This window comes from Varroa destructor, unplaced genomic scaffold, assembly GCF_002443255.2.
Source record: "Varroa destructor unplaced genomic scaffold, Vdes_3.0 BEIS01000004.1, whole genome shotgun sequence".
Lineage (NCBI taxonomy): Eukaryota > Metazoa > Arthropoda > Arachnida > Mesostigmata > Varroidae > Varroa > Varroa destructor.
In genome coordinates this window covers 16189305-16210375 of record NW_019211457.1, presented here as the reverse complement: position 1 = coordinate 16210375, position 21071 = coordinate 16189305, and the positions used below count along the sequence as shown (strand labels likewise).

Genomic DNA, 21071 nt, shown 5'->3' with positions numbered 1-21071 from the left:
GCCCTACTAGATGTACGTTAAAATCATTCCATTATAAAAATAACCTATTTTTTTCCATCGAGATTTTACATGCAGAAAACGATCTGTCTCTAATGGGTACCCTGCTAAAAAAATACTGTTCCACACATCGTAATACAAATACCACGTGCTGTCTAGTAACAATTATACGAGACCTAAGTGCATTACAAGCATTGCTGTGCGCTACCGTATAACACGTACACGCACGTACGTATTTTAATATATTTGGTACTATTTGTACCGGTTCACAGAAGCGAACCAAAACGCGTACATAATATCTAGAGGAGCTAAACATATGACGTCCATGGTAAGGCTCAGAGTAACAACGAGACCTACAACAACATCATTGTTTAACCTCAAAAAGTACCAGTTCAAATATTGCCGCCGGTACTACCCGCCACCGTCGTCTGTGTTTCCATCGGGCCAGCGGCCGATGATCGTACACGCATACGAAGACAACAGCATTTTCGCCGTTAGAAAATTTAGAAAGTTCTTATTTCTAGAAATACGAACGAATATCGTTAGTAGCATCGATGCCGGTGGCGATTAGCTACAAGCGAGTATGAGCGCCATCATCCCCAACAGAAACAACGCCATGATCTTCAATGGGGACGAGCACGAACCGTAAAGACGTTGGGAAAAGGTAACGTCGAATCACTCGCTTGCAGACACCGCAACATCAGGAAAATAATAGAAAATTGTTCGGTAATTAAAAGTTGCGCCGAACTAATCTTTGCTGATGCTGTCCTCGTTGTCATGTTGGCGTCTCAGAATGATTGCTTAGGTCCTCACCTACGCTGAAGCTCCAACGACACAGCAGTAAAATCATCGGAGAGACAAATGCGGTGTGTTGCTGTTTTTTTTTTTTAATGGTACGTACGTTGTTTAATAAAAGTAACACTTTTTTAGGTTGGAATAATTTGCGGCCATACGAGGGAATTAATACTGTGATTCCGCCATATGCTAGACCTCGGATAGTGAAACATCAAAGAAATCTAATACAAGCTGTCGACAATACATTCGAGAAAAAGATACGAAATAAGTTACATATATATAAACATATCCTATGTAGGTCAGACGTTTGGGGAATTGATAGCATAACTAAATCCTTGCCGGTTCCCCTTCACGTGAACATTGAACCGCTCGATAAGAGCAGCTTGCCGATAAATTTTTCGGCAGTCGTCGCTTTAGCCACGAGCCCAATGCACCACCTTAAAGTAAGTTACCGTCTATTTTTTTCTATGACCCTTTACACAGTGACTCTAACTTGGTGATATGTTGTCATTAAACCTGGAGAAGGTGAAGTTGAACACATATACTTTGCCCCTGTCAGAAACATATGTCCTCGTCGACATTTTAAGCCATTAGAACGTTCGGATAGCACGCGTCGATAGGCGTCAGTTTCGATATGAAAACACCGAAGGCACAATGACACTGCAGCCGATAAAGAAACCGCAGAGTAGTCGAGATGAATTACTGTGACATAACAAATCGTTACATAACCAATAGGAAAATTCTCGTAGAAAAATAGCTTTTGATGTCAATGATTACCCGAAGTCGCTAGCAGCGAATCGGTGACAGACAGCCGTAAGGTCTTCATGAAGTAGCGATATTGGTCGAAGCGGATTTTGGAAACCAGTAATTAACCTTCAACCACCTGGTAGTTTGCTCACTCTGGACGGCCATAGGGTGCTACGGTTCGACAAAATCGCCTATAAAATAAAGGCTTCGATCAAGATACTCTTGAATTCGACTCTTTTTTTTTGAAGCGACGAGGAAGGAATGTCTATAATATAATTATTATTGAACATAATAATTAACAGATCGAATGAGCTGTGGGTAAAAAAATACAGAGAAAATAAGCACAATGTTAGATGTGTCACCCAAGATAAAGAGTTGCAATCTGGTGATAAATTTTACGGATAATTAAATGCATGATTCTGTGGTCGCCGCCGCCATCGCTTGGCTACCTGCGCCCCTCGCGCGCAAGCATATTTCTAGGTAGATTTTGAACAGATATAAAAGCATATATGCTTTATAAGGTACCATATAGGCGTTTAGCAATGCTGATCACAGCTAATGGTCGATTGAATGTATGGATACTTTGAGTTTAAATAAAAGGTAGAAAAAACGACATGCTTCATCCTAAATTTATAACAGCTGTCTATACAGATCTACCGTTCGATAACGATTTGAACATATTCCTTATCAGATCTAGTTTACAAGGCAAAGCTTTATTTACGAATAAAGCTTTCCCTCATGTACAAATGAAACATATTTCAATAGTGTAGTGAAATTTGTAACGTTTCGTTATCTGTGTTTGCCGTTTCTGCTTGTCGTGTTTAACTTACTCTACAGCTCCGCGACTGTTCAACTTTGTCTAAATGCACCCCTTCTCGAACGAACCTCTCTCTTTTGCGCTTTCTCACACCCTCTGTTTTTGAATTTGAGTAGCGATTATCGCCTCCCACCTATCGCAGTCAAACAAGAAATCATTGACTTGTTCACGGGGGCGACAGGTTTGCACACGCACCGAGCCGGCACACCGATCTCTGACGATTCCCAGCTTAGACCGACAGGTAGTTTATCTACTTCGGGCTCTCTTTCACCCCAGCGATACTGTTGCCATGGTTGTCGATGATCACTATCCGCCGGCGCTTTGTAGAAAAAACACTCCTCATACAAATGCGCTTTAAAATATTTCGCGCCTACACTTCTGAGCTACTCCTACCTTCGCGTAGACCGAGATGAAGGCAAAGCCAATCGTTGAACGACCCCCACGACCCAAAACAACGAACCCAGTGGGCTGGGAAGCGGTAAAAAGAGAAGCACAATATTTGCTTTCGAAAAAAAACCTGTCTCGGTATTTTTTTCCCAGCGCAACACACATCGTTCCGTGATTTGGCGGTTCATTTTCTCTCAATACTGTTTAAAAAACTTTGAGCCACCTTGAAGGAGAGAACGGCCCAAGGTTCGGCCACTTTGCGCCGATACAACTACCCCGGTAGGTTTAATGGCTGCGTGTAGAGCTGGCTCCTGTGATTCGCTAGCTTTGGCCGCTCAAGCACGCGAAGCAAAATATACCCGCTGATAGCGATACTTCAATAGAGGTCTCACCAGCCCTCCGAATAGCAGTCTCAATCGGTCTCCGCCGACTACTCGGATTCTCGAAGCGGCGGGCCTGTGGCAAGGTGGACAGGGTGCGAAATGCGATGATCATCACGCTTCGCACGGGATCCTCGATTGAGGCGGGCAGCGGTTCAAAATCAACGGAGACGAAGCGGTCGAAGTGAACGAATGCCGAAATCCTCTTCGAGCGTGCGCACACGACTCCATAGAAGTCGCTCGCGTTTGCTCTCCCCCTTAAAGCCTTCGAGAACGGCTAAAAGCCCGCTCAACACCAACAGAGCGGGCGGGCGGGCAGGCGTGCGTTCGGACGGGCGGTCGTCGCTCTAGGCTAGCCACAACTCGCGCATTGGCTTCGCAGCGACTTCGTAATAGGTTGAACTCACATTGGCTTTCACCCATCTGATGAACTCTGATAGTTTCCCATCACTATCTACGATGCCGCGACAGCCGCAACGCTGTGAGCTTTCGAGTGTTCTCTAAGGAAGTCGAATGACAAGAAGAGATTGAGGAGGAGCAGCGGCGTCAGCAGCAACAAGAATATAAAATTCGCGGGTAGTTTTTCAAATTACTTCGTTCGCTTTGTTCGACGAAAGGGAGCTAATAGGGGCCGGAAGCAGCGCGGAGTGGTACTCTGGTTGCGGTAAGGAGAGTGGCTTCGCGATTTTTGAGGCTAGGAAGGAAGCTTCTGAGGAAGAAAGAACGACAACCGACGGGTGCCTGCTTCTATGTAGCACACGTTAAACCTGACACGCTTACTAGAGGTGCTAAGCCGCTATCCAATGAACGAAAGATGGGAAGTGGGTAACAGGCACTTGGATTCATATGATTGATGATCGTGTTTCTAAAAAATGCTAGATTAATAGCACTTGTTTGGATGTGGTGCCACCTTTCAGCGGCGATGGGTCGGGCTTATGGTGTATCGTCGCATAAAACTGAACACCTGTTGAAAATTGTGGGTCAGGCACTCGATCCGTTCGATCGAGTCATTGGTAATTGCAGAGCAAATTAAATGAGCTTCAAAGATGCGTTTGATAGCAATCATGCGTTTTATCTTTTAGATAAAGTACTAATTTGTTAACTGTTGTTCACAGCGTTCCTGATTTAGCTGATTTTATAGCATCACCATGCGTCACACGACCATTTTAGCTTCATATCGAATTCAAATAAAGTCTGCAATCGTTCAACGAACATCCAGTCTTGTATAACTGGGTTTTGCGGTCCATATCGTAGACGGACGTAGTATAGTGCCGCTAAGGTTCGCCGCTGATCGTGGCAGACTGTTTATTCGACGCCGCGTCGCACTGGCCATGTTTACGAGGCTCACCCTTCAGTGACCAATTTGGCACAACAGGCAGCCGTAGTAAAAATGAGCACCATGTTAAAGCCTATTCACACGTGATATAAGTGACGAGTAAAGCTAGTCACGCATCGTTTATACATTGTCTTTATGTAAGTGCATTATACGAACTCGCAAGCGTTCAGTCGTCCTGGAAATGTTTCGCCCATCAACAACACTGAGACAAATCAATTAAGCTCGGTTTGATTTGTCAACCAATCTATTGACAGAAGGTAATTATAGATCTGGTAATAGTGGTAGAGTAGATTTTTCGAAGGTATCGTGTCCTGACGCGTCGGTTCAACGTGACTCCAAACGGACCCAATACATTAGAGGCCAAATGAGCATGCCCAAAGGATAGCCAGGCTGAGTCGCCTAAGAGATAACATCGATCGTTTTCGAAGAGGCAGTTTTACACAAACGTAGGCCAATACTGTTACTGCTAATACTATAAATACTAAAAATTCTGGACTATTTCCAGCGGCTGTTTCCCACGGCCGGTATCCTTTGTCGACGAACCGCATGTGTACGTTGCGACGTTAAATTGAATAGAATGTTTCACAGCCGTACATGTTTAATATTAGATTGTCGAAGTTAGACACATAGCGTTTGTACCGATCGACTAGGAAAAGCTAAACTACGCAGCGGCCTCCCTTCTTTGTACGGATAATAGAAAAAAACTCTGTCACCCCTTACTACGGGTGTAGATGCGATGCTACAGAGTGTAAAGGTTCCGTGAGTCTACAAAGTGCCTCTAGAAATGGTAGCGAGATACCATATAACTGATTTATTATTGCATCAATATAATTATATTGTATAGTAAAAGTACAATTGTAGTATTATAGCATCCTGATCTAACGATTTAATGCCTCGCTGCAAATAGGCTCGTCCGAATAAAATTAGAAAGGGCAAGGGACGCGCACGTGGAGATCTAAACACGCTTGCAGATCTCAGCTGCTATTGGCTTGGGAGTCGAATATTGAATTGTTTAAATACAAGCAGATAGGCCTTCGTCAGCATGAAGTGATCAACGACCACCATTTTGGTAATTGCTTGCTCAGCCTCATCGCAGTGATAGAGTGACGAAGTGCACAAACACAAAAGCGAAGAAAAAAAAAATAGAGACCGCATCGTCTCGCGTTTCTGTCTATGGATCATTGAGCTCATTCATTAACGAACGAGGCAAAATAACGTTCCACTCTCACAAAAACATTAGCTGTTACTACCTAGAGGGTAACATAGTCTACTGTAATAGTAACTAATAATGGTCAATGTTATAAGGTTGATCATCGATCAATTTTGAACGCACAAATTAAACGAAAAACGCATTAAATAAAAGATCACTGCTTCACAAGGTGAATGCAAAATTGATATTTTGACGAATAAATTGTGTTTATTACAGATCATACGATTGAATCGTTGGCTTCTATCGTGAATATCGCGGTACTAACAAAGAGCTCAAACAACGTTTGCCTGCTTCCGTCCTACATGAGTGTAACGTATCGTTCAATCTATACTGGCTGCCGTCATACAATTCTGATTATTGCGGCACATTGAATGGCGTCCGCTAGATTTTGAACAGATAAAGCACGCCCAAACACAGATACGTCAAAGAATCCTCAACGATAACGCAATACAATGCTACCGATCGCGTCACCGGCAAACGACTGTCGTTTCGGTTAAAAGTAGGATCGACAGATTCAACAGCGCTCTTCGAAGCTCCATACAAATCGAATTGTTACTCGATAATTTTTTTGTTCTCGGCTTTTCGTCTCGTTCACTCCCCGTTGTCAACTGTGTGACAAAAGCCTGGTACAAAATATCAATCTATTTTTCATCGTAGTTCTCGCTATTTCCAACCAACTTGCCGTTAACAGCATCATCAGGCGCCATCATACATCGGGTCCCCAAAAAATTAGACCCCTAAGCCCGAATTCACAGCAATCGTTGATCTATCAGTGGTGGAGGTAGCAACAATTCGAACTGTACTCCTACTACCACTACCCAAGTGGCATTTTCGAATTTTTGCGCCCTTCTGCGCTTCGCTAAAGAATGGCTTGACGAGGAGGGGTACGCTGAAAGAGGGGCGGGGATATTTAAATGGATATTACCATTATTATTATCGTTATTATTTTTTTCTTCTTTTTCGCCTACGTCCCCTGTTTCTTCGTCGTCATCGTAGGTCTTACGGCGCCGCCAGCGGTGCCAACATTACGGAGTAGCGAAGTACCGAATTATCAGGCAACAAGTAGTCAGCTCTCGTTTCTTGTTTGGTGACCATTTTGTTGCCTGTACCATTGCTAGCGAAGTCTGCTATTTTTGCCGCAATACCGGTCAAGTATATCTATGCGGCTGTCAGTATGTCTACCAGTCGAACCCTAGTCATAATTTTTCTTAAAATCGTGATTCACAAACGGCTCAATTTTCGCTATTACGCCGATATAACCCGTGCGCGAGTAAAATCGTTCAGCCGCCGCGCCACTATAGTGGCCGATTTGGCGAGCCGTGTCGCTCCCGTATCAAACCTGACATCACCGACTAGATACTGCATACAGAAACACGCACACAAATGAGCAAAGACTTCGAATAGTTGAGATGCTGTGAACTGCTGACTGTACATATTTTGCCCCTCTGTATTCAACCGATTTATGGCTGACTGTTTTCTGCCGTATCGGCTTACGATAATGATTCTCTACGAATGAGTTTTACCCGTCTGTTCAACGAAGGAGTGATACCGAACGATTATGAGGGTATAACTTTCTCTACTGAAACTGCACCGTGTACACTGCACTCGACCGTAAACTTGTTTCTCGAAAAAACATGTGCGTTAAAAATAGCCATTATAACGCTAACCAACAAGGGGGACGACAGACCGTCGATAGTCATCATTGAAGCCTTATGATTCCATTGTGCACTTCCGATGCACTTCATCTTGCAACCGGATCGCGCCTCACGATAATCCTATATTCTAATTATTATCGCCGTTTACTAAGCATATGATAATCCCCTGTTCAGTTCAAATTTGTACGCTCTCAGTTTTAGGTGTCCCTTCCAGCTATCTACGTCCTGCTTTCCCTATTGAATCTTGCTCCGTCGCTCTGATTCCCACTGCTGTCAGCCTGTCATTTTTTACTCTCGAACGATTTTCTATCGAATTCTTATTCGCGTACTAACGTTATCCCCTAACTAAAAGCAATTATGCGTAGGCCAATTTCTGTGAAATTCAAATCGCCGTGAGACCTTGTTCTGTTGTCCATTCCGCTGCTGGTACCGCAGCGTCTGTTCAGCCAGCGACCCTTCAGCCTAGCCTCTTTATGCTCTATCATAATAGTAACTAGAGACGCGCCACGCAGACCTATTTCGTCCTTCCGCCAGTCAAGTTGAATAGTTAAAGCTAAGTCAACAACAGAATTGGCCACACCAACAGCAGCAGCACCACCGGCGCCGCCGCCGCGTGGCCGCCGCCGCTACTGCTGCTGCTGCCACCACCAACAACAACAACAACAGTGCCGTCGCCAAAAGCAAAGTCGTGGGGTAAAAACGAAGGTGCCTCACCCATTTGGTTTCTCGATCCACGTGTGTGTATCGCTTATTCTGTGTTTGGTAATTTCGTCGCTAGGCATCTCTCTCGTCCGCGCTCGCGTATACGATTTCATTTCGTTCCTTTTCTTTTCCTTCCCGGTTGCTGCTCCGTCCTTCGTCATTCTTTAGTTTTTTCGAACGAACAGACAAACGATCAAAGACGGCAACGACTTGATATCCCCAACACAAACAGCACCAACGGCAGTAGCGAATCAAAGAGAAAATGAACCACAGAGCATTCGTGTTCGTGTTCGCGTTTGTATTCGTCTTTCTTTGCTGCTTTCGTTGCTTCACTTCGTTCGATCTGTCTGCTAATTGTCGTCGCTATTCCTCAGCCTCAGATTCAGCGACGACGACGAGGACAACGATTGACTCTAGAAACGAAAAAGGACAAGCTAAGGAGAATGAAGAAGAGCCGAAGGGGCGAGGAACCGAAAACGGCTATCGCGTGTCTCGAGAGATACACTTCGGCCTCGAAGGATTTCTCTATGCGCAATTACCGCCAACGCCGGCCGCCGCCGTCGTCGCTGCTGCTGCTGCTGCAGCGATCGGTGATGGTGATACCAGCTTTAGTCCGTTCGGTAACGTCCCGCTGCTGGAGGCCACTAAGCAGCATCAAGGTATGGCACGATATGGTACACAATGACACGCTCTTAGGTGTCTACCCTCCATGAACGTGCAGGTACTCAGTTATTCAACTGAACCGCGCCGGCTAATAACAACACGCGCGACGATAGCAAAGGACAACAAAAATAACGTTCTATTTTTTTGTAGGTTGTTGTGTACCTAACAGTGAATGAAAGCAGCTGTCGGCAATACCATGATGATATCACCACAGTCAACATATTGATGCATTTCGAGCGCACAGAGTTAAACTAATGAGCAATAGAAGTGATTAGAATGGATTGCATATAATTATTTATAGACAAGACAAAACAACTGTTTATTTAAATAGAGGTTTGGATTTCAGTTGTAGTTTCTACACGAGGTATAATGGCGTAATAATAACGACAATCTCACACCGGTTCAACAGATTTATACGTATACACCGTTTTTAGCGCGTCCGAACTCTCTTATTGTGCTTTCCTTTTCTTTCGGAGGGGGGACAATTAATATTCGAATCTATAAATGGACCAAGGTTATCTTTTGAACAAAGAAAACTTATTTAAAAACGCTATTTATTGAAGAATAAACAAGGGACCGATGTACAAAGGCAACGTCGTAGGAGGTTCAATGCCGATCTAACGCCGCAATTTAAAATTATTCGGATAGAAGGTAAGCAAGTTTGAAACTGTCTACGACGCTCAAAAGCACCATTTAAGAACATCGACAAGTCACATCAACCGAAAAACAGGGGACTGGTTTGGAAGACTGCACTGGCAAGTTATAGTTGATATAATTAAGTCGTAAGTTTGACTTTAGTAAATCAACCGTCCAACCTAAGACGCTGTAAATAGGAAAATTGTATTCCAACATGCTATCAATGAAGGTGATCCGGATCGAAGAAAACTATCTTAAGAATAGTGCTAGGAAGAACGTGAACAAGATACGCGGTTTTTGTTTGGAACGATGAAAGTATATTTAAACTGAATAGCGCAGTTAATGAGATAATTGTACTTACTGGATAACTGTGAACTTACATATCATGTAAAAACATCATGCTTGTTTCAAACAAAGGATTAATTGGGCTATTTCAGCAGCACGGTGAGTGGTACTAATTACTTAATAAATTTACTATAAGCATCTATTTTGCGCAGGCGTTGAAGAAGTTTGATGAAAATAGGAAATTTCATTCCCGATAGGAATGAGCACTCACAGACTATCATCGCAATGAAAACCTTCCTAACAGATACGTTAGACGAAGATGTCCCGCGACGTACCTTTCTCATTGATCGAATCTTATGCCAATAGGCTTTTTCTTTAGGGATTGCTCAGTGGCAAAGTCTGCGCTAGAAAACCGACGACATATATAAAGGCTACGCTATATATATATAAAGACATATATACGCTATGATGTTCGAAATGTTTGTAGAAGTTTATAAATCAATAACTTCTCGTTGACCAGAAATTAAACGTTTCTAACACCCACGTTAAAAGAAGAAGTCACCCAATTTATTCGGTGATAACTATATATATACTTTACCGAAGCTCTCAGAACATGAGATCCATATTTGTGATAGGGGTTTGGCCGTGTTTGTTTTTAAGGTGTTGATATTGGATGGTAATTAAGATCCGATTTAGCCCCGACTTTGGTTCGTTTCGCTCTTGCGGCCGCATGTCCAGTGTTTATGCCAAATCACTAATATTAGATTTGTTTACCGCAGATGTAGTATTTCAGAACTTCTCAGTTGGCGCCGATCGCATTTTTTTGAGCTTGAACGGATCTGTTGTCGTTGTTGGCTTGACAAACGAGTCGATTACCAGGGGTTCATACTATAATTTCACGTTTAACTTCGTTATTTTAGTTTTCATCGAGACATAGAAATCGGTTGTATAGCTATATATCGTAAACTGGAGCAATGTATGAACCATTCATGTTGGTTAGTCACCACTAAAAACAACGACATACATACCACGGAGAACTTCGAGTAACCTTCGAAACATCTCAATCCGTGAACAAACTGGGAAATCGCTAGTGCCGACGCCGTTTGCACTGAAGGGTGCCATGAGAGTAAAATGCAGAAGACAAATAACGTTAATTAAATAATATAGTGAGTCCAACTCTCCGAGTTTCTTCGTACAGTTCGTAGTGGCGGGAAATTCAAATCACCTAATAGTATTAAAGTATTTATTCACTTATTGCAAAGGCATAGTGCTTCTCATATGGTTAAATTTAATTAGTGGCTTCATGTTGTTTCTTTAAACAGTGAAGTCATTTTGTGCGTAATGTTTAGTATCGCAATTTCGACAGAAGTACCCGACCTGACAGGCAAATATACCATTGCCTCGAAAGTTGGCTCAGTAATTTCCTCTATTATGAGTAAGAAATATTCAGACAGATCTGTCCGTTTTGACGTAGGTCACTCTGATCAAAATTTTCAAAAAACTATGAACTATTATGGAAGTTAGAAGAAGAAACGTAGAGGCTACGACTGCTATTGAAGCTGAAGCTTTGCGTCACTTCGAGGGATTTGCGATTTTTTAGTTTAAACAAATGAATGTAAGAACGAAAGAAAAGAAATGAACTATTCTATTGATTTGAATTCAGTTCATGCGAAATAACGGTCGTCCTAAGGACGCAATCAGCTATCTCGACTCCTGCCTTCAACCTGTTGTGATGACATTCGGGTAAATTTAAACGCATTTTTGCAAAGGAGGATGACGATGTTTAGGTCTGCTTTGAACAACAGCCGAGCGCTGATAAAAGAAATTACCGCTAATGAGCAAGTGCCACGAAACCGTTCTCAATGACGCCTTTTATGTCACTAGCGCGGTCCCGTTTGTTGTCATTCGAGGTAGAAGGTGTTCTCGAAGAAACAGAAAAGAGGGATCAATTAGAAATGGCTCGAATAGTCTGAGACTTACAGTTCGCAAAGATCGACGTGCCTGTCTGGTGGGAACAGGACAATCGATTAATCTATACGTTTTTGCTTCCATAATAGAAATTTGCCTAACTAACTTTTCGATTTCCTACGTCTCCCGTATGCGATACGTTAACAATGCCAGCAGTCGTTAAGCGTTCTGTTAGATGACTGTATCGGCTCAATGTATCCAGGAATTTCTTATTTAATTAGAAAAGTGTAGGCTTTAACTGCAGTTCTCTAGCTCTCTTTTCCTTTTTGTTAACGTAATTTATCAAACTGGTCGCCTTATTTATATTGATCTCGTATCTAGAGCCACGATCAGCGATGTTTGTAACGTCAGTTTTATTTGTATCGTAAATTGTGTGTTCGACCTGCCCGGAAACGCTCGATCAGACTGCGAAGCTCAATCAGCAGTGGTGTAGTCCATTTGTTTGTGTATTGTTTCACATTGCGTACTCGTGTGTAGATTTAAAAACGCTAGATTTTTATATATACTTTACGTAATGATAACTGTGCTAATGTATTTCATGTATACTAATTTGAAATAATGAACAGTCTATTTTCCGATTCTTCGTTATTAAATTTACAAACAGCGTTTATCATTAATACGACATCATATACAAAGAGTGTAATTAAGTGTTCTCTTTATCCCCCTCCCCTTCCCATCTCGATGAAACAACGAGAGGGCTGACCAGTTTCATGTTTGAATTTACAATCACATTAACGCATTTTACTCTTTAGTATGGCCTGCGTTCAGGTCCAGTTTCATGTCTATGTAACGTGGTGGACCGACCCTTGCCGAGTCAGCGATTTCCTTAACCGATTTGTCGAATTATCTGACAGACGATCTATTATATGTATCTGACTGTTGAATTTATCTGACTGACAAACAGGAGGAACAACTACTGGTGCAGACTGTTGCGAAAAAAAAAAAGTAGTAAAAGCAACCTTGGCATATTTAAAATCCGAAATTTACAGAAACCGTAGATAAATCAACTATATCGCCGCTTGCGACAGGAGGCTAGAGAGTTAGTGTTGGTTATACATATAGTGAGAGCCAATTCGGCTGGGTGTTCAAGGTCAGAATCTTACGAAGCGTACATTTTCATCTCTGTAACAGCTAATGTCCATGATGATGATAAAGATGATACGTCTATTGCTGAGATCGCTGCTGACGGTAATTTGATGAAATTGCAAGCGTTACTCATTTCTTCATCAAGACAAATGAACCAATGTTGGACGCTTTTACTGGATTATTGAACCGAACGAACTGGTTAAAGGACGATGTCGAAGCTGTTCATTAGAAGCTCTCTGGTTATGGGTACTCAATTGTATCAGAGGAAAATTAACGTGACGATCAGACGGCCGACGCTGTCGTCGATTAGGATCGACGATGTGTAGCCTATTTTAGTTTACTTTTTCGTTCATTTGCGGAAAGGACACCAACATCAGACAATTATCGTTAAATCCACTCGACGTTAACATTCGCCAATAGAGTAAATAGGCTCAGAAAATGTTTCCAGCAAAATATCTATCTGATATCTAAGCGACACGGTTGTACTGGCAGTGACAACGCGGACTGTTTCGCTACCGGTCGTCTCAGATATTTGGTCCGTCATACAAATTTATGGAATTGTCCAGCTTTTGCTAGAACTAACAAGAACTATTGTCTAAAGAAAATGTTAAACGCAAAGGCGTTTATGGAGGCGGAAGGCAAGTTTATAATGCCCACATTCCAACGCCGAATCAAACATATAGTAATGCGTTATAACGATGTGTTCTTTTTTGACGTATTTGTTTACAAGAGGCTCCAGATAAATGTCCTAACAGTCATATCAATGAAGCTCACACTAATTCTCAATAAGGAAATGGTATAAATTTACCAACAAATCCTTCCACGTATGATATATATGCATATACGGATCGATACGAGTACACAAATTAATGCCAATTTTCACCGCGTCTCACAGTTCTAAGTAGGTTCTTCGTTGTTATGCGGATAACCCAAGTTAGCGGTGAGTTGTACCAGCGAAGGCCAAGATGCTTCGCGGCGAATGAAGGTTACGTTTCAACGTAGACGTCGGCCAGGTGAGCTCAAATGAGTTTGAATGCATCTTTCTCCCCAGCCGTGCTGAACATGAATGGTTCTATCGCCAAAACCCGCCATTTGATGGACGCACGCAGATAAATATATACAGTGTAAAATAAAAAAGCTACTTCACAAAGCTATTTGACATTAAGTGGAAGCTGTCGAGCGCCATGGGAACCGAACGCGTCGACGTCGACCGCGCATAGGAACGTCCGTGAGGGGTCCGACTACCCTTTCTCGGTCGTCGTACATCGTATGCTGTATAGGAGACGAACACGAGGCGATGTCAGCTCGACGTGGCAGAATTTTCATGCGAAAGCAATTATACAAATTAATTGCTAATTAAAGGCTAAAGTTTACTGTGTGTAAATCATATTACGCGCTTGTGGCAAGCTCTGACGTGTCTCTTTTATCTTTCAGCTGCGCCACCGCGAGTAGAAAATCAAAACGCTAGAATCTACTTAAGATAGTGCAAAGCAAACAACACGTTCAACGTTGATTTACAATAAAGTTTTATTTAGATATACTTTTTCCTTATTCTACGACAGTAGTGTGTACTAATTAGTGCTCCTATTGACACCGTAATGTTTTATTTACCTTCTACTTATCTTAGTCTGTAATCAATTTAACGACGTCGGGATCGCGAACAATCGCATTAACGCGCTTCTCATTAGTTTTGTGATTTTTTTCTTTTTTTTTTGCGTATTAATCACGTCCGATACTCATTGTATAACGATAAATTATAGAGTACTTCAAATATCTGCTTTGTTCGTTCATTAGTTCCCATACGCAATTCAGAGACAAACAATTATAAAGAGCATTGGTTTTGAACGCTTGCTTCCCTCTGCACTTTTTCGAAGATGTGTAAGTTTCCTTCGGCGGCGGAATAGGTAGGCACTGAAATCACAGTCTGGGCTTTCAGTTCCGAATCCCAAACAACAATTTTGCATTTTTTCAAAAAAGAACCTTTCACTTCATCATTTCAGCTCACCCGACAGGCTTTCCTATTCTCCAGTATATTTTCCCCTCCAGCTTGTAGTATATACGAAATTTACGGCTGGATCATCCGTGCTGAGAATTTTTAAATATTTTTGTAAACTAAACCAGTGCAGAGGCGTCCACGATTAACTCGCGCATCAACACCGACAGATTTTCGACCAGATAGGAACATTTAGGGCTCACGTGTCATCATGCAGTGCTACAGTATCTACCTGCGAGACAAGGACAGATGGGAGTAGTTTAGGTCCTTTCATTTTCTTTAATTCTGGGAATCAGCAGTATGAATGAATGAATGCTTGACGATAATACGCGGCGTTTAACTCGAAAGATTAGAACATAGGCACTAAGCATCTTGAACAGTAATAAAATTTCGCGACGTATTGTAATTAAGCCAAAATCGTATTAAGGTATGGAGAAGAAGGACGCCTGAGCGTTTTAGATACAGATGTTACAACTTTTTTCGGTCACAAAACACAATAATTATACTAAGCGTAGTTTTTATACATGCCGGGTATTTAATTTTCGATTAACGCAAACGCGGAATACCGGATAAATTCTATCAGGATCGTAAAATTATCCCGGTTTCACAATAGTAAGCATTCAATGGCTCATATAGCTAATTGTTAATACCTTAAATTGCTTTTTTCGTCGGCACGGGATATCCGTTAGTACAGCAACTAACTGCAGACCGTATCTGTAATATTCTTACGGAGTTGACATACAGCGATGTGGGTATATCGGTTACTTAAAATCGACTGGCTAATATCATAGGTACAGCGATAGTCTGTGATAAGTCATTAATGAATTCTACCTATCCGAATCGTGTTGTTATATATACTATATGGGTCTGATCTACTTACTGTGGACGATTTGGGTAAACACTCACAATAGGATAATTCAATTTTCTAGATAGACACAATAGAGTAGAATATTTCTTACATAAGGCTTTAAGCGAAAGCATATGCCTCAACTGCAATGTAAAAAAAATGTTATATCGTCTGCTTTACGGAACATTTACGCGAGATATTTTTAAAGTCAACTAGACACATGGAACGTGTGATAGGTAGTGATTCAAAGGGACCACTTGCTCCTCTGACCCCCCACTCGATGTTTATAGATATAATAATTCATTGAAACTTCTCCTTTGTAAGTACTCACTCAACAGTAAGGCAGCAAGCTAAAAGATTTACTAGGATTAGTAGAGGCATTTCACATTGGCTATTGTGAACACAGTTCCAAATGCTAGACGCAACTTCCCTACATAGCGAAGTTCCATCGCGGGCCGGGACTCAGTGCCGCTTTTGCATCTCAAGACTCGATAACACTGCGCACATACACACAACGTATTCGTCACGAAAATCACGAATACCTTTTCGATCGGTCTATCAATTTCGCTAGCCGCCAATCACCGTCACTGTTCAGAACTATGCGACCTGCCGCGCTACTTGAAACCTACGGCGAAAAACATCAACCACTTTTAGGCAAAACGTGCAAAAGACGCCTAAAAAATCTATTTCGACACAGTATGCTTTTTGACGGCTTAGGTGCGCGCCATTACGCCGACACGGAAAAGTTCCTCTACTGCGCCTGAATCATACAAATCGACACTCAGCTTCTTCGGCGTCTGCCCAAGTACGTCATTGTTTGTCCCACGTCTCTGCTTATTGTACCCCGTATCTTGTCCCAAGACTGTTGCAAGACGCGTACCTCAACAATGTACCCTCTTTCGTATAGTCACTATAGTTCCGATCGATATAACTAACAGGCCCGATCCTAACTACAGCAAAACTAGTTTCATTTCGCTGAGAAAATTGTCGTTGCGATTGCTGAGTTCAGTTGCCGCTAGGCCAATAACGTCATCCTTCCGCCACAGCAGCTCATCCAACTCTGCTTAACCCAAAGCTCACCCCCAACCCCAACTAGGATCCGGGTTAGAGATCGAAGAGCACCCGACTCGCAACAATAAGACGCTTGGAATAAACATACTTTTCTTGTTGTTACTTACTGACTAGTACCAAGCGTTCGCAAGCTAGCTATAACGCGGTTGGTCCGATAGACTGGTCCTCATCAGCCGCTGTACCCCATCTGTAGCCACTGCGAATGACAAACAAACGTGGGCCGGTCAACGGCCACAGTATCATCTTGGTACGAACATCGATTATTAGTATTGTCTCCCAGTGTACAGCTGAGGCAATTTCCCCTTCACCATTTCGTAATATTAACGACAATGAGTATTGAATAGGACCACAGCCACTGCCGATAGATAGCAGACTAGACGCAAATCGAACACTCGCGCGCTATATCTGCCAATAACAACACAACACAAGCTGAATCGGCGCCATAGTGCCACAGGGGCCTCGCGTCAAGGATCGAAAAAATTATGCCGCAAATTTCAACGCCGTCGAGTTCAAAACGCGCGACCCTCCTCCCATTGCAAGCCCACCTCTCTCAGGGCTCCGATTGGCGAAAGCCTTCAGGGTCTGCGGAGCCTGCGCTTCGAAGCGGGGTTTTAAATTTTAAAATGGCGCTCTGAGCTCTAACACGTCGCCTGCGTCGAAGAACTCCTAACCTCCTACGTCGTCGACTTCTCGTATGGGAACATCGAATCCTTACGGAATTCGATGCTATAGAACGGGTGTCGTAATGCTCGCAATGATACTGGTGAGTTTGTCTCCGAAACAATGTAATTTTAAAATTGTCCAATCGATCATATTTTGAACAGTGAGTGTACACACACTGCCCAATCGATTCAGCATCCTAAATTGTAAAACATCTAGCACCATTGATGAATCTCTTTAAATATCGCTGTGAAATCGGTTGAGCTTGACTACTCAAGACTTCCCTTGTACGGAAGTTGAATTCGTAATTTATTAAATCGATGAAAACAGTGTTATCATATTGCCCCATGACAATAGCTCGTTCGCACTGCGTAGAAAAACACCAAAATCGTCACACCTTCAAGATCGGTTGGACGGCACGCAAGCAACACACGACGCTTTACTGTGATTATTAAATGTGTAAGCAAATTTTTCATATTAGCCATGGATGAACATTATCGTCGTCAACTATCCGCATCCTCTTTTCCACTATGCCAAAGCCACTTCACACAAAAGCTGTTGTGGCCACTCACATCAATGCTCTGGCACTACGTTACTCTACGTAAGACCGTACTCACGTGTGCGAAGTATCGCGCGAAAATCCAACGTGAGCACATCACAGCGCTACGAGCACAAATACGAAACCGACGCGGCTCACATGACAACAATACTTTGACAGAAAGGAGCGCATTGAAGGAGCACCTCACCCTCCCCGAGTCCATCCGAGTTAGCGGCGCCTGCTGTCCGCTCGAGGGCGAAGAGTCGCGCGCTCGCTATTTACCCCTGACTCTGTGTCCAGTCGACGAAAGCCTGTCAGGTCTTGCAGCAGCGCCAGCAATAGTATCCAAGCGTACAGCCAGTAGCAGTATAGAGCCTCTATATGGTTTGGCGGCTCGACGACGAGGGAGCCATTTTTTCCCTGTGTGCGCGTGCCCGCTTTCGCTAGACCGCTTGGTTGCAGGCGTACGTACCTCAGGCTCAACTTTCGGTCTTGATCTCCCTATCTCTGTTCGTATTCTCACCGGCCACTACTTTGCCACTAACCGCTCTGGTTTCGCTATGTCTTGCGTTAACCGGAGGACGGACCCCGCGCCCTGCTTCAAGTCAGTCACAAGCAGGAGGGCCGCGGGGCACAGTGCCGGCACACTGCCTCGACCGTAGGCCTGCTCACTGGTTAGTGGGCCAGAGAGGCACTCACAGTCAGAAGAAGGAACTCACGCGCACACGGCTGCCGAGCCGACGGCACCCATACACATAGAAGCAGCCAGGACACAGGCTCAAACACTCACGCAGTGTGTGTCGGCCACCCAACCCCTGGCGCATCTGACATCCGGTTGCACCGCCATACATTCAAACTGAACGCGCTGTTGCGCTTGTTTCGATGCGCGCGCAGCGGCCGATAACAAACTGAATGTGTTTGAGCTTGGTGCTTCGACGGGAGATGCGTTCATTCGAAGAGAGCTGTTGTTTTTTTGGCTTGCTGGTTATTGAAAAGAAGTGCCGTAGGTATGGCGGATAGATGGTTGACTGCGCGCCGCTGAAAGCGAACCGCATCGACAAACAAAGATGGCGACACCCATGTGTTCGAAATCGTTAACATCTAACGTAATGGAAACAGCGCTATAGACGTTTCAAGCTGACTGGTTTATTTGCTAGGCGTTGCTCTATGCTAGATGCTGAGTTATGGTCGAAAGCGATTGTCGCCAGTGGAAGTGAACTCTTCGAACGGGAGAAGTTTTTGGCGGGTAATGAAAGCAAAAATACTTAAATGTGTCAACCTTCCAGTAGCGTTCACTAGCGTATCTGTGAGATGAAGTGTATTTTTAGCATAATACAAAATAAAACTAGCAAATAAAGGAACAACGATAACTTTCGCATACAGCGGGCAGAAAATAGACACATAGCAAGCACAGGAAATTGTGACTCCACGAATGATCTGTTTTATTTGTGTGACACTCACGCTAATCTGGCGAATGAATAAAGACACTTCTTGAAGAGTTTCCTTGCGGACTTAACGGAATCATACGTGAACTGAATCGTGAAGTGCCTAAAAGCTGGTGATCAGTGTCAGTCCAGGCAACACAAAAGCGGCAGGTAACAGTATCAGAAATATTTATGATGACCGAAAAAGCTTAAGTTTTATTATGTTAAGTGTCAGTTGGAAAAAGCTAACTTCTGCAGATGCGATCGAGCGTCACGATATCAAGGACTAGCTTCGATTCGATGCTTATTAAAGAAAAAATGTAATGTTGATCATAGACCCAACTTCAGCGTACGTAACATATATCACATATGCAATGTCACGTGTACATATTTATATATGAACATGCGTCAGACTTGGCACTGTAACTAGTTTAGTGGAGCAATAAGCTGTTGACGTAAGAATACCGCACCGTCAGCACTACCCTTGATTGGGGGATTAGAAAAGGATGTTTACGTTATGCTCGTGCATACAAAGGTTTTGTTTATGGAATCTACGCTTATGTTTGTGTGTGTGCATATGTGCAATCACATTATAACAGGCTCTCATCAGTCTGAGTTCAGCTAGATGTTGAAAGAACTATTACTGGAAATTTTCGTGCAAACTATTATAGCCACAGATATGATAATATCGAGATATGGTTGCAAAATCCGAACAACACAAAACGGCTAATAGAAGATATAAAAAGTACATTGGTTGAGACAAACAACGCTTCGTAAATTAACGAGCCATGTGTTACTTAGTTCAACGCCGTACGATTGCTCAAGTTAAACGTCCTTCACGTAAAAGTATGGACATCCGGCATCTTAGCCGAGTAGCAAACACTTAGAATGCTTAGGCCAGCTCAGCCCAAAATCGGCTTTCAATTTCCACAAATTATTAGGCACTTCTATTCACTACGCTGCAAGTGACTTCATACAACTCTACAAATCCTTTCAAAAACATGACAAAAGAGCCTGAGCTCGCTGCTGTTATATGACAGCCGATCATCCTGAACTTGTATTACCTTGATTGTTCTCAGCTCCTAGTTACACTGTGGTATTACGAGCAGACCTATTGTGTATTACAAGCAGGCCTATTCCTAACGTCTTGGAACGTAGGTCCCAGTTTTCAGTCCGCCTCCCCCAATCCCGTCCGCCGATTGACTGAGCTACTGCTGGGCCAAAGCTTTGGCTATTAACTTCCCATTACTTTAATTGATTGCTTTAAAGAAGCAGATTCGTCGCTCCGAATAATCAAGACCTCGGCTATTACATGTCTCTTTTATAGTACGTCACGGTATATCTTTGTTCTCGACTTAGTCATCGTTTATTTAGGTAAAAATGCCACCTTTTTATCGAAGTTGAACTAATTACTTCATTCCTTCAGGTTTTCAAGGCTTGTGGGATTACTGGCTATTGCAAACTGTAAAATATAAACTATTAAAAAAAATTACTGTGAACTATGAACAAATATATTCCTACAAACATGAATTACTTTCCAGTTACTTCAAGTTACTTTGTGCTTTTTTAGAACGTTACGGTTTGAACTGGTTAAATTCCCATGATAAATATGTTTATGGGACAGCGAGCACCGTTCTCAATAGACAATTATCATATATGTGTTTTCAAATCGTATGGGATCAAAAATGAAACAACGAGAAATTGTACCAGGTCTTAAAGGTGGTTCAGTCCATGGGGACACAGTATATGTAATGTTGTTTGTGTACCTCTGTAAAGCTTAAGGTATTTTACACGTGGAAAAAATTACTTTATTGTGAAAATACTGTTGCTGGCAGTTTAATTGATATCTATATTCCACTGGACTCATAGTACAG

At 42.8% G+C, this 21071-nt stretch overlaps 2 protein-coding genes across 25 annotated transcripts in view; one reads left to right on the top strand and one right to left on the bottom strand.

Moving 5' to 3' along the window:
- LOC111248900 (uncharacterized) overlaps positions 1-18603 on the bottom strand; it is a 154752-nt gene extending 136149 nt beyond the window's left edge. For 4 of the 22 annotated variants that reach the window (XR_015326248.1, XM_086986840.1, XM_086986841.1 and 1 more), the window contains exon 1: positions 17853-18603. The gene's annotated coding sequence lies outside the window, so the exon portion shown is untranslated. Of the gene's footprint in view, positions 1-14173; positions 15382-15835 lie in introns of those variants that run through there. The other 18 variants (XR_015326242.1, XR_015326244.1, XR_015326243.1 and 15 more) reach the window with 13 other exon arrangements.
- LOC111249558 (uncharacterized) overlaps positions 18585-21071 on the top strand; it is a 214974-nt gene continuing 212487 nt past the window's right edge. For all 3 annotated transcript variants that reach the window (XM_022803564.2, XM_086986855.1, XM_086986857.1), the window contains exon 1: positions 18585-19368. The gene's annotated coding sequence lies outside the window, so the exon portion shown is untranslated. The remainder of the gene's footprint in view (positions 19369-21071) is intronic.